At 31.1% G+C, this 13505-nt stretch overlaps 1 protein-coding gene across 1 annotated transcript in view; it reads right to left on the minus strand.

The window, feature by feature from the left end:
* RyR (Ryanodine receptor) overlaps positions 1-5006 on the minus strand; it is a 166418-nt gene extending 161412 nt beyond the window's left edge. The window contains exon 1 of the mRNA XM_068768362.1: positions 4847-5006. The gene's annotated coding sequence lies outside the window, so the exon portion shown is untranslated. The remainder of the gene's footprint in view (positions 1-4846) is intronic.
* Positions 5007-13505: the final 8499 nt, after the last annotated feature.

The following is a 13505-nucleotide window of genomic DNA, read 5'->3' on the forward strand; positions in this document are numbered from 1 at the left end:
TGGGACCTCGTTCAATGTTTACAACCCTCATCACTTTGATCACAACAAGCTGGCTCAACCAGATATGAAGAGGACTATGTTAGAGATTCTATACGAGATCGGATCGACAATAAGGAGATCCGTAGAACGATAATAATCGACATAGCTGAACAGATGGCCCCAGCAGCCTTAAGGTTCTGAAGCGGACACAACGGATTGAAAATTCCAGCGCAGGACATTAACGAACAAGATTAACAGATGACCTTGTTAAAGTCATCAGAAGAAACGCTTGATACAAGTCGCTTCTTACTGATATTATTAGAAATCGATTGGGGAGACGAATGTCCAACTGTGAGGTGTGCTTATGCTGAAACGATGATGATATATAAATCTAAATCTATGATGATAGATATAGGCATAGGTGTGCCTAATTGCTAGATTTCATGTTTAAAACTGTCACACTTGATTGTTTTATATTCATTTAATATACGGTCAACGCCCTATCGTTTTTTTTATACAAAAACTCAGGTCCGACATTTCCATCGAAACTACACGCATAAATTATTTTAAAATTAACGACTATGTTTCTTTAAAAATATTCGTTTCAGATATTAATGTAATTAATTACTTTTAAATCTAGATCAAAACAATTTGTAGGCTTGAAAGTAAAGCATCGCGTGTTAAACTTTTTAAAGTGGAAATCACAGTTTGCGTCGGTTTGAAATGTTGCTTTAATAACAGAAGCGGCATTTTATTGGCCACTGCGGACACTGCAGCGTAAATATATTAAAAACACAAACGAAAAATAAAATTCCTTGTGCACACAAAATGTTATCTATTTATGTCACAGTTATTAAACTAAAAATTCGAATTTGCTTTTTGAATGTGGAATAGAGATCTATAAAAATACACGACATTTTATTTGTATATCCACTGGTGCAGAAATAAAGAAATAAAGTCGACTGAACTCTAAAATAGTTGCTAAACCTTTAAACGGGTGAATGTATAGAGTATTTACACTTCACTATTTTATGACACACATTATCCACAAATCAATTGCTCCAAAAATAATTATACCATAGTGGTATAATTATTTTGGAGGAATAACGTTTTCAAAACTCGCATACTTCTCTCTTCTTTTCAGCCGATACAGGGCCACTGCAAAACAGGCCTGTACCAAAGATCGCCACGATAATCTCTTGCATTATCCACATACAGCGACTCCTTGCGACCTTACATATGTATGTGGTCGGTCCACATAGTGAGAGACCTACCCACATTACTGTTCCTCATGGTCGCCAATTCTAAATTCGTAAAATTACATATTAAAATTAAATAATTTTTACAATCTGTCACTACTTTCTGCCAGAAGCCTGTCGCATTCCAGTGGAAATACATAGTATCTTGGAGTGATCCCTTTATTGGGTGATTGGTAATAGGTGTAAAAACTTTAAAGAAATTTCCTGACAAATTAGCTATACATTTACCCTTTTAAATTTACACCTATAAACAAACATGCTGTATATTGCTGTATATTGTGTAGAGTTGAATTGCCTATTATTATTTATTAAATAATTAAAATCACATATGAACACGCTAACTACGTAAATCAATAAATATAATAATTATATATAAGTACTTAAAGTAAAAAGTAACAATGCATATGTTTTAAAATACGCATAAATGTAATTTACGTCGTGAAAGCTTGCCTTTTAAAATAACTAAATGGGGTGACGGTGAATATATACATTTAACCGTTACAAGTTAATCACTGTCGAATTTTAAACTTGTTCGAATAAGATTTTAGTTTAATACCTAAATAAAACAAATTTTGGTTAATTTCTTGGTTAGGTCTCTAATCATATCCGTAGGTTCCGATACCAAAAATCGTGTAATCAGTGCTTACATCATTTCATTAAAACTTACTTTTACGGAATCGAATTCGCAAAATGATAAAATAATATCGGGCACAAAAATTTGTGCTGTATTACTATATAGTAAATGTTATGAGTTTTATTTTTTTATTTTATTTATTGTATACTGTACACTAGCAAAACATAGATCGTTCTTACTTAGTCCACTTTTTATTCATTTTGTTCATTTTTTATTTGATTGAATTAAATAGAGTAGAGTTCTTTGTTAAGTTTGTACAGAATAAAAGAATATTATTCTTAATATTAACTAAAATAATGAAGTTATATCCAAATTACATAATGATAAAAAATAACGTAAGACAATAGTAAAAAATGGCAACCGGATATCCAGAAAAAAATCATGAAGATTCAATTAAAACAAACCTTTGTGTCATTCCAAACAAAAGTAGAAAGTTCACCTCACAACTCACACACAAAAGAAACTTACGCTTGCATTTCACACACACTTCAGCACCGTGTTTTATAACTTTTATTACACTTTCAAATTTTCTAGAAAAATCACCATAATCAAAATCCACGTCCGATGCGAACAAATGCCGCAGACTACTGAAAGCTGCAAACCTATGAAGTTTTTGGGAGAATGTACAGGGTTACCACAGCGGGGATAGTTGAACGATTTAGGGAAATTTTCAAAAGTACGACTAGCATTTAAAATTATTTTTTTATTGTTTCTAAAAACTATTTATGATTATTACCACTAAATGTTATTAAATATTTGACTAAAGAATAAGTATTTTTACAAAAATGTATATGTATATAATATATACCCTTTTTACCTTTACTGTATAACTACTATTGGAAATCGTGCAGTGAACATCTTACGACTGGAATGATGATGATGATATTTATTAATTACTCTAAGAGAGGGGGGTTTTATGAACCTCAGATTTAAAAGCAACGAAAATCACCATGTATGAATAAATTAATAAGCCTTTATTGTTTTATTTATTACCTATATCAGACCGAAGAACAAGATACTTTACTGCAGACGCACCTTAATGTAACTTTAAAATTTAATTATTATATATTATTGTTGTTATATATATATTTTATTTATATTTTTAACAGATAAATGGTAACTGCAGTAGTTAGAGTAACTTGAAGTGTCGCTATTCACAGCTATAATCTCCGGAATGAAAAGACATTTGCGTGTGAATATGTGTTTACAAACGTGTAATAAAAATTATTAGGTAATATAATAATAAATTTTAAAGGATATATAGGACAAAAATATAATGCATGTATGAATGTAGAAGATTGTTTAAGACTATGAATATATGATTTTAATCATCGAAGTAGTTTTTTTTTTCAACAATATTTCAATTACTAATTCGACATACATTAAACACATCAAGATAATATTATGAAATATTTTTGTGTTTAGTAATATAAAACATGTTCTCTTTCGCAGGATAAACATTTATGAACGATTTTGTCGCTTATTTTCGGTGCCAATTATTCAGGTTTAGATTGCGTCGTGGACAGACAAATTACGGAATTAAATAGATGCAACATTTAATATATGAAAATAGAAAGTGTTTAGCATGATTGCATTCTATCAAAGTCAAAATATAATAATAGTATTATTTAAATATACGTTATATTTAATTTTTTTTTCATCCTTATAAATTTGTTATGCTTCATACTTCTTTTCCAGTCTAAAACTTTCTACTTTGGAATAAACTTACCCTCGGAATAAGAGAATCAGAAGTAGACAGCAAAGTGGTATACTATATTTTAAAATACTCTTCGAGGCCTATTGTATATTGGCCTACATATTGTGCATTACATAGTGTATGTATCTGCATATATTTATATTATTTATATATATATATATATATATATATATATATATACACCATACCCAGTCGACTGGGAGAGATTTATTTTTTTATACACAATGTATATGTATAATATAAAATTTAAGTCGATGACAAAAAATGTTCGCTTTTTACTTTCAATATTCATTACATAATAATTAAGAAAACAAATTGATGGCATGTTTGATGCGGGTAACCAAAACCTCAATTAAAAATAAACTAAACGATATCCGCACATAGCAACACCGTTGAGAAACTTTTTTTAGAATTGCCGATGTGGACTAATTAATACTATTCGGTATTTAATACCATTAATTAAATTATAAAGTATATTTTATCGTTAATTATAAATGTACACTACAATAAAAATTATAAATTCAAAAGTTATATAACAGAAACGTAAAGTTTTTTAAACCGACTTAAAATAAATGATTATAGAAATATTCTGAATAACGTTTATTGTTTTTAAGAAGTTCCTATTAATTTAAAACTTTTGTATTTTGGAAGAGGCTTCAGAGACAAGACAATGCACGTTTATATTAATAAATTGCCGTATGTATAATAATAAAACAACTCAGTTTATGAAGTCTAGAATATTCTATACATTATAAATTATTATTGATGAAATTTCACATAGGTTCTTCATTTTATATGTGACGATATTAAGAAAATTTTTGAAAGTGTTTTAATTAAAATAAAACGAAAATTTTTTAATTATATACAGGATAGTTCGTTATATATGTAAAAGGTTTAAAGAGGTGAATGTATGTACCCATTAACATAAAGGTTTATTCCGAAAATCTATCGGAACTTCTGGTAGTAATTAATTTTTAAGTACATACTTCCGAATTAATAAAACTTTTTTTTGCCGTTTAATCATTGCTTAACACATATTACCATCATCATCATCTATTTAGATGATAGAAGGCCACTGCAAGGCATAGGCCTCCCCCTATGGATCTCAATGACAACCGCTCTTGTGATTACCGCATTCAAAGACTTCCCGTGACTTTAACAATATCGTCGGTCCACTTAGTACAGAGCTCACGCTGCATCTGCTGATAATCAATCACACTGTGCATAATTTGTTACGAAATCAAACATAAAACTTACCAATAAATCTAATTAAACAATCCGAGCTCGAATTAACGTTGTTTGCACAGCTCACACATTTTCACACACAAACACTAATGTTAGGTACGATCACAATACACGTGGCCCTTCCAGATATTAGCAACAGAACTACATTAAAAATCGATTTTCGTGTCCGTCCGGGTTGCGCTCGCGCCGGACTCTTTTGAATTTAGAACGCGAACTCCGTCTATAGTCTATTTATATTTCGCTGGGCGAGATTACTGCCCAGTATACTCTGGTCTGTCTCACCACATTACATTTCGAGCATTAATTTATTGCTTCCGTCCGATGCCAAAGCTCATAGTATAATGGTCGGTGATTTTATATTTTGTCTTCGAAATACCACAACCCGGGCACTATATAGCGTTAAGTATGTATCGACTTCACCTGAAATTAATTTGTTTTATAACTAACCATCATAATTTTTATAATCAACCTCAAATAATTATCGAATTGGCTGTGTTTTGGACATTTGAATTTTGCGCTTCATTGTGAGTGGTAACCGTTGAAAGCTTTGACATTAAAGTTATTATAATGACTGCTATAGCTATTGCTATGTTCAAGATAGGCCAAGAAGCCATGCGAATTATAAAATCACATTGCTCGTAACAAGAATACGTGAGCGGGACGCGTGTAATAATAATAGATAGCTTGGTTCATGGAATTTAGTCGCCAAGCAGAATGTCAACGGTGAGCAGCATGCGTTCTGTGTAAAATCTTATTACAAAAATGTCGATTCGTGCACTATTGCGCGGCGTCTATGTCGCTTTGAGATTACGTGATTTAGACCTATGATGTAGTGAAAGTGTGAACAGATCGCAAGTCAAATATTTCGAGTGTACGGGTTCGATCCCGAAAGTATGAAGTTGTAGGAGCATCGAAAAGGGGAATTCCACAGAAACATAATTCTTTATTTACTTCGATATAAATATGGGCGAAGGTTGAATGAATATACTCACTTCTTCTTCGGAGTGATATACTATCTCAAGACCTACTGGCCTTAGGGGGAATCCCACAAAGCTATAAGTGAAGTCGCAACGTCTGTAGATAACTATTTCTTTCCACAACTGCATAATTTTGATGTCTGCAAAAGCAAGACCTGGACGCTACGCCTCAAGAATTTTTTTGAGTGGTACCTCAAGAGCAAAGTTTACGCCAATTGTTTGTAGATAATTGCCCAGATCAAAAAAACACATTAGCGAAGGAATGCCAACTTCGATATTTCAGCTAGTTTTTACGAATTTACGGTCTAGATTCGAGAAGTATGTACGTTTATATTGTATGTATATTTGCATTTTATTTAGTAAGAAAAGGACTAATATATAGCTACTTCCGCTATGTAGCAGTAGTCGTGCAATAAAGTGCACCGCCCGCTCGCCCGCTTATAAATGCGCATTTATCTAAGAACGAGTTATTGAAATGGATTCCGTGTTAGGTGACTTTTACCACGAGTCTACATTTTTCGTTTAAATACACGAATCCGCCACAACGATGTTGTCTGTGGTCATATATTTGAAAAAAGAAGAATCCAAAAATGTATAATTTATATAAATGTATTTTAAAAGCAGAATTTTTATGAAGCTTGTGAGAAAATTTAATGAAGTAGACACTAGATGCTTAATTGTTATCTTCCGTTAGAATACATCTAGAATTTAAAATGACAAATTTTTATACCTAAGACATGACTTCCCAAAGTAAGAAATCTTTCTTTGAACAATGTTTAAACTTTTACAATAGGATCTCAGATAATATTTAGAATTATATTGCTGGATATAAAAAAAATGTCTAACTACATTTGTATGTTCAGATGATTACATTGTAAATGACTTCATAGAGATAACATGCATTGAGAATGATGTTTGTCTCCAGGCTGTTTCAATATTAATTAAATATGTAATTTTTTTTTAAAATAAATATATAGTTTCAATGATTTTTTTGTCTGTTCTTATGATGTCTGCGCCATTAACCTATTCGGATATAAGTGATACATTGACCTTGACGTACTTCATCATCATAATTGTACTGTCAGTCGATAGACACATATTGCAAACATAGACCTTTACCACAAATCGCTGCGGCGACCCGTTTTACGCTGCCCGATTCCAGTAACTTCTCGCGAACAATACCATGTTTATAGTCCACCAAGTAAAAGGCTTACCCACGCCGCGTCAAATGGCTTGTACTCGCCTCTCGGGTTCTACTGCCAACGGTTGCACGAGTTATGTAGTCCATCTATTGCCATTTCAGATTAGAAATTTTTCAAGTTACGTCGGTAACTGTGGCTCAAAAGAATTCGCAAAATCTGATCCCGTCGTTTATGTACCGTTCTCGCAACGAAACTCCGAGCATAGCTTTCTCAATCGTTATCTGGGAGACCTTGAGACTTCTTATAAAGTCAACGGTAAGCGACCATTTCTAAAATCTGTGAATCATCACCGGCAACGCACGTTGTTCAAGATATAGTCTAAGCAATGTAAAATAAAGAATTTATGAATTTAAGTTCGATATACAATAGTGTCTTCCACGAACAGTTTGGCCCGAAATATGGGAAAGATACGGTCGCTCCTTATAGGCTCACTTCAGCTAAATTAAGTGCGTCTGCCTCTTTGACAGAAGAGATTTATTCGCGAAAGGAGTATTGTCAACATTATGACACCTCGCTCTCTCCGTGAATAAGATCACAGCACATATGGAATAGGTTTACCCTTGTAGGAAGGTAATCATCCTTTAAAAGAACGAATTAAGACAGATAACGGAGCTGTAGTTGCTATAGTTGAACAACCATATTTTTCTTCCAATAGTCAGCCTGCGAGTACCGACACTTTATATTTCAAGCAGAGAGTATGAAATAATAGAACAAATATTTATTCTTTAGAATAGGCTTTGCTAAACACTTTCGAAATATGTATCAATAGACCTTTACTAGGTTCGGAACTTTAATATCGAGAAGAACCAGGCAAGAAACTTGATAACTCTTTTAACACTAATTTTACAGTATTTTCCTCTTATTTATCTTCCATTTCTCACGTGAAAATCAGTGGTACTAATCCTAGGCATGTTTTTTAAAGAATTTATATTCCACAGACATTAACATCCGTGCCTTTCCTTTTAAAAATAATTTTTTTGCTCACGTTTCTGCATGTCACAGTATTTACTAAACTAAATAACTCTAGTCTCATAACTATTATTAAGACTAAACTAAACTAGTTATTATTATAATTTTAAACATAGCAGTCTTGTTTGTTTTTCACAAAGACCTAACAATGTCCTGTTTTAACGTTACGGTTCGTGATACCAGACATGTTTACCTCCACTATATTTTCAATAGAATAATATGGTTTGGTAATCAATCTTATCTTGACATTAAACAGATAAATTTAAAATGTAGATGCGTATATCCAAAAATCCCTGTCGATCAATAAAAAATCGTTAATCATTTTGTTAACAGATTACCAACTTTAGTAACAGCTAAAGTGCACCAGGATTATACGCCCTCTACTACTCATGCTACGCGCTACCGTGGCAATCTTTCATCAAGTTATTCCCGTGCATGTAAAATAGCATATATAGCTTCTTTGTCTAATACAAGCGTTTCGCAAGTGTTTCGTAATATTATGTAATATTCATGCAGGTAACTTCATAAAACAGTCTTTTATTTCACTTAGAATATTGAACCTCTTTTGACTGCTCAAGTTATTTATTCCTAAAGAGCCTATAATCAGATCGATTGCTGTGGGTTAACAAAGGCTTATATATTAAGGGTTTTCCCCTCAATTACACTAGTAATGACGTCATCGAATCAAAAGCGTATTATACGCGTTTTACGGCACAACAACGCCGTGAAACCTTAAGTAAAGGTTCTGAACGTAATGTAACGTATTTCTATTGTGAAATCACGTAGACTAAGAAGCATTTCTTAAGATGGGATTATTCTTTCTATTCCATCATATGGAACTAGATGTTTGTAATTATAATATCTTAATGTGGTTTGAACAATGTAAAATAAATGTGTCTTCCGATGACCTAAACAAGTTTTTCTGTCTACCTTGTAGGTTGACGTCCTACGCTGCGTTTGTCACTGTCTTTCACAAATTCCAACGGGTAAGATTTACAGTTACACAAAGTATGAGATGGCTAACTGGAGGCGCAGGGTCTAGATTTCTTTAGAACTAATTTAGAGGGCTCTCTCGGTTGTCCCAGTTGAATTAGATTTAAGGCAGACAATCTATTAACGCGCAAGGTTTATCAGCATAAGGTAAACGGTCTTGTTTGCTATTTTTTGAGTTATAAACGAGACCACTCAAGACGCTTTTGTGATGTTCGCAATTTTCAAAGCTTTACGAGCAGTACTTTCCATGAATTTTAAGTAAGAAAGACAGGAATCCATCAGATATAACACAAATGTAATCAAAATTATCCTCTATTACCAAATGAAAGAACTCATTTTAATTTGTCTTTAGAACACGATTTTTGGATGCGAGAATTTACTATTTACAAATGTTACATGGGTCGCATCCGATAATCGTTCTCATTAGTGTGAGTTTTCATTGGATCCCGCGCAGCGTCAACTCGCGACTAACAACACTGGCATAGTCCTAGAGCTACGCTTGATTTACACCGACATAAGAATTTCATTGGTTGTTAGCGTGCGGGGACTCCCCGTATACTGTATGACAGCTGTATTGACCAATGAGCGTATAGTTACGATTCTTATCAAGCTGTTTGGCGATAAAGTTTGAATAGATTCATTTAAAGAGTGTAGCGTTTATGTGAAAACGCTCTGTATCGCTGGCCATTACGGCCACAATACATTTTAGTCTTAAGTTATCCTTATGCGTTTGAATTAGAACGCCGATTGGAATTCGGACACCATAAGTGACGTAGTCGCTGTCATTGCTTTCAGGTCGGAATTGTAAATGGAACTGTAACAAAATAACAAAATAACATGTAAAGAGCGGTCGCATTACTCCCTCTAATGATAGTCATTTTTAAATAAATATCTCGTAATTTTAAAAGTTCATTGAATCTTTTATGAATGTATATTTTCTACATATTCAAAAGTTTTGCAGCTTCAGTTCAATTTAAAGACGATTAAATTTACTGTCATTTAAAATCGATTTCGATAATCATTTACAAAAAATAATAATTTTTAACCGTTTCATCATAAACTTAGTAAAATTATATGCTTCATTTTAGTTATTATGCTCAACGTAAAAGACCAGGTCAAAATTATTACTAGTAATCCCGTTAATAATTGATAAACGGGATCAACAACAAGATTCAAAGTTGACGAATAATAACTCATTCATACAGCAGTTAACTTTCCATTGTGTGAGCGAGAAAGATATTTTTAAGATAAGATGAGAGCCATCTACACAATTGACATAAAAGCAAAAAAATATAATTCACAAATTAGTTTTATATACCAAAAAAAAAAACAAGTTTTACATAAATTGATTAAAATGGCCGCCATTGCTGTCATTAATATTTCTCGTCCGTGACATGCCTCCCGCTGTGGCTGAAATCCTTCGATAAAGCTCCTCCCGGGTGTTTGAAAATTTCCTATAAATTCTCTGTTTCATTGTTCTCCATAAGAAGTCTGGTTAACGAGGCCGCCTGGCGACAGTTCCGACTCGACCAATCCATAAGAGTATATTTTCAATGTATGTGCAATATACGCCACCTTGATCATTCCTGGCTTTAATTTTCACTTGGCTTTCAAAATAAAGGAACGAATACGTGCAGGATTTTATTCAAAAAGAAAAACATTTTAATAAATACTTTATTGTATTGTAACAATAGCAAAGAACTTGTATATACAAGATCAAAGATTATATTAAATATTAATTTATTCACGTTTCGACTTGTGGCAAGAAAACTAATTTGACTTATTTATATGACAGATGAAATAAAACAAAAAAATATGACCCAACATAATTAAACAGCATATATAAATTAATTGTAGACAAAGTTAAAGAAAATTGTGAAATTCTGACCAAACCTGAAATGCTACCATAAATCAAAACGATTCTAACATACTTCCATGTGGCATCCCAGTGGATTAAGTAAATGTTATAATAATTAATAATTCTCTGTATTAAATTTTATTTGTACAGTAAAGAATATGATATATAGCAGGATTAAAAAAAATTGAATCATCTTTGTTATAATTTATAGATTAAGCTGAAACAACCAGTACATAATGAAACTAAATAAAAAAGTCAGCTATTTATGTACAGAGATTAAAAATTCGGATGCATATGCTACCTAAAGTAGTGTTATTATGGAGAACATTTCTTATAAAAAAGTGAGACAACAAACTACACAAAAGAGCAACTGAAATTAGTTTCTTTTGTTAATTAATCTGTAAGACATTCAAGTCTCCATTATAATATCTAAGCATCAATAATTTTAGGTGAATATGTATCCGAATATCTAATCTCTATTAAAATAAAAGATTTAACATTATTTACACAATAAGAAACTAACAAATCACAGTTGTAACATACAACACTTTATTTTAAAGTTAGTTGAATAAATATTTGAATAAACAAAGCTGAAACAGTGACCCTATGGTGACCGTTAAAAAAAATTTTATAATAAACCTTATTCATTGTGCAATAAGATTGATTTTTTTAAACGTGCTTTTTAGCTGTGCCAAATTTCAAATATTACTGTACTGTACTCGCCGACCTGAGTTAATACTCATGTAACTGATTTGTAATAACGAATTAAGGACGCGTTTACATTAGGACAAGGAAGACAAGGATCTTTAGAGTTAGATTGTTCCTGTTTTACATAAAATAGGCAATTGGATATGTTAGAAAATTTTGTGGTGGTTGGGAAGTCCAAAATATATGGCCAAAAAAGTAAAATATTACTATTAATAAATGAAACCCAAATACTGACATGGTACCTGACAATGACAAATTTTTGAATCATATATAAAACAAAAACAAAGTTTTTTTTATTGAAGCACCTATTAATAAAAGCGACCACGTGTAAACACATCCTTATTTTTGTCGCTATTGTTAACGCCCACTCCAATCATCTTCCTATTCACTTGATTACAAAAGTGCGGAAAAAATTGTGTCATTAAAGCTGATTGGCGAATATAGTAATGTTTTATTTGAAATATTTTTCCAAATATCAGATCACTGTGAAAAAAAAGATTTTATCTATTGGGTATATTTCTTTTTAATAAATTAATTCTTAATTAAAAAAAACATATTTAAGGACCTTTCTTGGAAAAAATAAACATCAAGTAACTAATTAAATTTAATATTACTTTTCGGATTTTCAGTATTAAATAACCCGTTTATTATAGGATTTAATTTTGAAAATACAACGTTACAATGTATATTATTTCAAACATTGCTTAATAAGATCAATCAATATCCAACACATTGTCAAAGACAATTTTATTATTATCTTTATTTTATTTATTATCTACATTGACTTAACATATTTATTAGTATGTATAATAATGGTGTTAAAAAAACTGAGGGAATCAATTTCAGTCTAATATTTATTATTAATTATGATTCTCTCATTTATATCTCCGAATTAAAATATCACTAGATTTCTACATAACCTCACTTTTAATTTGAAAGTTATTATACAATATTAAACATTAATTTTGAAAAAGGATTCAACTATATTTTTTTTTGACTGACATGTTGATATTGATCCCAATAAGTAGTGTGAAGTAGATGTGAAAAAAATAAAAATGAAAATTTAATTGAATAACTATATTCAAACATTATTGTGTATATACTGGCAACATCCAATATTATTACGCAATTTAAGACAAATTATTGTTTATTGCAGTCAATTTATTCCATGAAGGCGTTAAAAGTTGAGATTGTTCATAGATTTTATTGACATGAAACTATTCTTAAATTAAAAAGGATAGTTTTGTTGAAAGTTTAGGCTAAATGAATAACAACGAACGAACAGAATATTTTTATAATAAATTAGTTAATTTTGGGTATATATACTAACCCAACTGTTTTTTATACAGTAGGAATTTTTCTTAGAAAAGCATGAATAAATTGAGTGAAACAATATTTTAAGTATTATTTGGTAAATAACTTCTCAAAAAAACCTCGTAAAAGTAACAATGAGATCCATAAAGCATAGGTATTAATAAAACGAAAACAATTAATTTTTATTACTAAAATAAAATGAATAAACTTATTTATTTCATTACAGCTCCTTTTAGTTGTTGTTATTTTGGTTATATTATAATATTCTACATTCAATTTTATGTATTAAATTTTAGCCAAATATATAAAAACACAAAATTAAAATAAAGTTTAAATTCAACATTGCAACTACGCTTCACTACTTGTTAGCAGGGATTCATTCTACCACAAATAAAGTGTGTATTTGTGTAAAAAAGTTAATGGATATAAATAACTAGTTGTTTCGTTTTGATTATATTTAAGATCATAGGCTTCCTATGCAAGCTGTTACTGTGTAACTCTGAATTAATATCCATTAAAATCAAAAGTTTACTACACAATGACCTGTAAAAAATTTTATTACAGTGTAAAAGATTTTAAGTGATAACATGGCTTGAGAATTTATGAGCCCAATCTGTTCCACTAGTGTGATAGTGTTTAAAAAAATAAAA

This window comes from Battus philenor, unplaced genomic scaffold (genome assembly GCF_028537555.1).
Source record: "Battus philenor isolate CCGP_79_NKW_IND1 unplaced genomic scaffold, ilBatPhil1.0.hap1 SCAF_25, whole genome shotgun sequence".
Classification (NCBI taxonomy): Eukaryota; Metazoa; Arthropoda; class Insecta; order Lepidoptera; family Papilionidae; genus Battus; species Battus philenor.